At 32.6% G+C, this 5,198-nt stretch overlaps 1 long non-coding RNA gene across 1 annotated transcript; it reads left to right on the top strand.

The window, feature by feature from the left end:
• Window positions 1-2,827: 2,827 nt before the first annotated feature.
• Window positions 2,828-4,092, top strand: LOC141541093 (uncharacterized). Its single transcript, XR_012481654.1, has 3 exons — window positions 2,828-2,917; window positions 3,154-3,247; window positions 3,992-4,092. It is a non-coding gene; the product is annotated as an uncharacterized LOC141541093 (long non-coding RNA).
• Window positions 4,093-5,198: the final 1,106 nt, after the last annotated feature.

The following is a 5,198-nucleotide window of genomic DNA, read 5'->3' on the forward strand; positions in this document are numbered from 1 at the left end:
ATCTATCTCTGCTTCAGATGTGTTTCTTGTAAACAACATATTGTAGGATTATGGTTTTTAATCCACTCTGCTACTATTATTGAAGAGTTCATCCCATTCATATTCAGTTATACTCTCTCTCATCCTTTCCCTTTTCACCATTATTTTGCTTTTGACCATTATCTCCCTCAATCTTCCCTCTCTTTTTTCAGCCCCCCCCCTTATCCTTTTCTCCTTTTACTTCTGCCCTGCCTTTATTAGTCTCCCCTTTTCCTTCCCCCTTCTTACTCCCATTTCCCTATAGGGTGAGATAAATTTCTATCCCAAATTAAATTTGCATGATATTCTCTCTCTGAGACAAATCCTATGAGATTAAAGTTCAAACAATACTCATCCCTCTCCTTTCTTTCTTGAAACTGTAATAAGTCTTTTGCACCACTTCATTTGATATAATTTACTCCATTTTACCTCCCCTTTCCTCTTCTCTAATAAAATCCCTTTTCTACCCCTAATTTCTTTTATATTATCACATTAAAGTCACCTTATATTTACACCCGTTAAGTACTCCTCTTCTAAGATACTATTGTCAATGGTACAATTCTCAAGAGTTATACAATTCATCTTTCCATGTAGGGGTGTAAACATTTAACCTTTGAAAAACATAGTTTTTTTTCCCCTTCCTTTTTAAACCTTTTTATACTTCTTTTGAGGCTTGTATTTGATGATCAAATTTTCTATTCAGTTCTGGTCTTTTCATAAAAAATGATTCAAAATTATTTATTTCATTGAATGTTCATCTTTCCCCTGAAAGATAATGGTTAGGTTTTATTGGGGAGTTTGCTCCTTTGCTTTCTGGAATATCATATTCCAGGCCCTTCATTTCTTTAAAGTAGAAGCCTGCTGGGTTCTGGGTAATTGTGATTGTGACTTCTCCATATGTGAATTATTATTTTTGGCTGCTTGCAGTATTTGCTCTTTGATTTGATAATTTATGGAATTTAACTGCAACACTTATTTTGGGGTCTCTTTTAGGAGATAATTGGTGGAATCTTTCAATGACTTTTTTACCCTCTGATTCTAGGATATCAGGGCAGTTTTCTTTGATGATTTTTTTTTTTTTTGAAAGATGTTGTCTAAGATCTTGTTTCCATCATGGCTTTCATTTAGTCCAATAATTCTTAGATTGTTTCTCCTGGATCTATTTTTCTAGATCAGTTGTTTTTCTACTGAGGATTTTACATTTTTTCCTATTTTTTTCATTTTTTAGGGTTTTCTTTGACTGATTCTTGCTGTCTCATTGAGACATTCTCTTCCATTTGTTCAATTCTAATTTTTATGGAATTATTTTCTTTAGTTAGCTTTTTAATCTCCTTTTGCATTTGGCCAATTGTACTTTTAAAGAAGTTGTTTTGTTCAGTGGCTTTTTTTTTTCCATTTTACCATTCTATTTTTCAAGGAATTATTTTCTTTTTCCATTTTGCTAAATCTAATTTTTTTAGGAAGTTGTTTTCTTTAGTACATATTTTTCCATTTCACCATTTTTTTTAAAGGACATGTTTTCTTCAGTCAATTTCTGTATTTCCTTTTCCAAACTCTCCTGCAGAGCTCTCACTTCTTTTCACCATTTTCTTCTCTCTATTAAGATCCTTCTTGAACACTTCCAAAAGAGCCTTTTGGGTTGGATTTTAGTTCATGTCACTCTTTGAGACTTCTCTGAAGGTGTTTTCCCTTTTTTGTCCTCTTCTGTGTTTGTATTCTGATCTTTCCTACCTCCCTAGTAATCCTCTGTGGTCATAACTCTTTTTGCTTTTTTGCTCATTTTTAGAGATTGAGGTCTGTTCCTTGGGCACAGGGAAGATTGTTCTCCACAGGGCAACAGAGGCTTCTCACTGATTGTGTTGGGACCAATACTGCTGCAGGCTTTCCTGCTGTGCTGGGTGGACCTGGCCAAGAGCTGTTTTTTGTGCTATGGTTCATGGGCTCACTATTTGCCTTCTGTAGTTGAATTGGAGGTTTCATAGTTAGTCTGCTAATCCATTTGTTTTCTGAACTAAGACAGAGTAGCTGCTAATGCTTTTTATTTTGAATAAGAGCCTCCCACTAAATTCCCCAAGTCAGGCCTCTCCACCCTGGGCTCCTCTTGTGGGACCTGTACTGGACTATGTTTCCCCTGCCTTATTGAGATAGACCTTTTCTGAAGTGCTTCCAAGATATCATATGCTAGAAAATTATTATACTCTGAATATTTCTGAGTTCTGTCATTCCAAGATCTGTTCAGAAGCTTGTTCTAGGATTGATTTTGAGGGAAGCCAGGAAGAGTTCAGACAAAGTTCTATCTACTCTCTGCCATCTTGGTTCTGCCTGCTTTATTAGAATTCTCCCAGTAAAAACTAGACCTATCATTTGTCAGAGATGTCTTAAATAGGAATCTTTTTCTGGTATGGGTTGGATAAGGTGGCCTTCCAATTCTGATTCTGTGATTCTGATTTAGAAATTATATTTTGCCTACCATTTTCTATGGTTTTATCATCTGCTCAACTCTGATTCTCCTTCTTAATATGTCATTAGAGACATTAATAAGGCTATTACCTCCAAAAACTTATTTTGTATAAAATATGGGGTTGTTTTTGTATTTTATTTAGCTAATCTTGTTTGCAAGCTCTTCTGCCCTAATCTTCCCTAAATTTATTGATTCTGATTGTGTAGTTGAAAAATTACATTATATTTTCCCTTTCTTTAAAAAATTCTTTGTTTTTAATTGATAAAGTTTGTTTTTATGTTACTAAGTTTTGAATATGATTCCTCTCTTCTTCCCACATGATGAACCCTCATTTACAATTAAAAAATTATCAAAGTCAACCAATACATTGATCATGTCTGAAAGCATGTGCAACCCTCTATATACAGAGACTCCCAGCTCTCCAATAAAGACATGGAGGTACAGTATTTTATTTTTCCTCAGAGACCAATCTTTTTCATTATTATTAAATGTTGTTTTATTCATCTTTAATACCTTCTGTTTACATTGTTATAGAAAATATGCCTATTATTTCCCTAATTTGGCTTATGCCTGTTGGCACTAATTCATATGTTTTCTAATGCTTCTTTGAATTCTTCATATTGGTCCAGTTTGTTTAGCCACATCCCAATTGATGAATTGCCTTTTGTTTTTAGATTTTAACCACTAAAGAAAAGGCTGTCAAATATGTCTTTGGCCTCCTTGATCTCCTAGATCTCCGATATAGAAGTAGGGCTTTAAAATCAAAAGGTATGGAATTTTTTTTGTCAATTTTGGGGGAATAATTCTAAACTACATGAACTATTTTTGACTTTTGTCATTTTTGTCAATTTCATGGTAATGACGTGAGTTCTCAAAGTTGTTTAACTGTGCATTTCTTTTATTATCAGTAATTTGGAGCTGTCTTTCATAAATTGAGTTTGTATATAAAGAATTTACAGTTCTTTTGAGAATGACTTATTCATATATTTTAATTACTTATCTATTAGCAAATGAATTTGTATTTGTTTATACTATGTTTTTCAAGAATGTCTGCTTTCTTGATTCCCTTAATTACTAATGCCCATCCCAACTTGTATTTAAGAACTTTTATGGTATATATTCTTTATGTAATTTTATATGTATTTGTTTCCTTGGACAGAATCAGAAAATATCGATTTTTTTACTCTTTGTATTTGTGTCCTTAGTGCAACGTTTGACACATAATAGTGGCTTGATATATGCTTATTAGCTGACTAATCTTTTGAAGTTTATGATAAAAAAGTGAGGGAGAACAAAGTAAAAGAAAGGTTAAAACTAGGTGGATGGGTTCTTATAGCTAAATTCTGAACTTAATTTAAAAGAAATTATCTTCTTTGTTCTTCATTCTTTAAGTGATAGAGTTAGATTCAAATAAGAGAAGATGAGAGAAAAGAATGTATTTCAGGTAGAAGAACGACAGTATAAAAGTGATCAAGGGCAAGATAAAAGAATCTTGCATATTATCTACATTAGGAGCTGGAAGAGGAAGATGAGTAAACCAACGATATAGAAAAGGAAGAACTGGAGAAGTAGGAGGAAAACTAGGAACAATGTGAATCCTCAGAGATTATAAGCTTCAGGTAAGCAGCAATACTGGACTGTCTATACCACTGGGGTCTCAAAATCATCACTGTTTCTGGAGTTCATACTCTATGCATGGAGTAACCTTCTGGGTGTTTCTCATCCTTTGCCATTTTGGATTAGGCTACATGTTGGTATCACATGTGAAGTCATCTAATCCTCTCAAATCACCAGAGTAACCATGTTTTGGGGAGTTAGAATAATAAAGGAAAAAAAAAAACTCTCAGCTTTCCATTGTCACTGGAATCTTAACCTGAGAGAATAAGGACTGAGAAAAGACCACTGAATTTAGTACTTAAGATATTGTTGATGTAAAATAAAAGGAACTTTTTCAATAAGTAAGTAGTCAAACTTAATTTGCAAAAGAAAATATATGTTTGAGAATATGTAAACAAAATACATTCTCAGATAATGTATTGAGAATGCAAATTCTCAAAAATGGTCAATATTGTTGATTTTCTTTTGCACTTAGTATCTCTCATTCATTACTTCTCTGTCAAGTGGTTGGGGGCTATGTTTCATTATTGTTTATTTGAAGTCACTATTGTGGACATTTTGATGAGAGTTTTGAGTTCTCTCAAAGTTAAAGTTAAGTTGTTCTCTTGATTCTGCTCATTTTACTCTGCTTAGGTTTGTAAAAGTCCTCCAGTGAATCTCTGAGTACATCATATTTGTCATTTTTAGAGTTCAATAATTTTTCTTTACATTCACATACCAGAATTTATTCAGTTATTCTTTATTTAAGGTATTTATTTTTACTTCATCCTTACTTCCTTGATATCATAAGAATTTTTTGCTCAAGAAGGTGACATGAGGATGATATGTTTATGAGAAATAATAGATATCTTTTCCTCCCAATTATCCTTAAAGCATTTTTAAGGAAATTTATAGAAGAATACAGAGAAGTCTCTAAGAGAACAAAAAAATCAATTTGTTATGAGAGTGTTAAATTAACAAATTTAACAGTAATTTTTCCATATAAGAAACTGTATTTCTCATAAAAGCTTTTTTCTTAATTTTAAACTATAGAAATGCTTATGTTTGCTGATGATTGCTTAATTCACAAGAAGTGAAATAAGGAAAAAATATAGAAAAGAAG

This window comes from Sminthopsis crassicaudata, chromosome 4 (assembly GCF_048593235.1).
Source record: "Sminthopsis crassicaudata isolate SCR6 chromosome 4, ASM4859323v1, whole genome shotgun sequence".
Classification (NCBI taxonomy): Eukaryota; Metazoa; Chordata; class Mammalia; order Dasyuromorphia; family Dasyuridae; genus Sminthopsis; species Sminthopsis crassicaudata.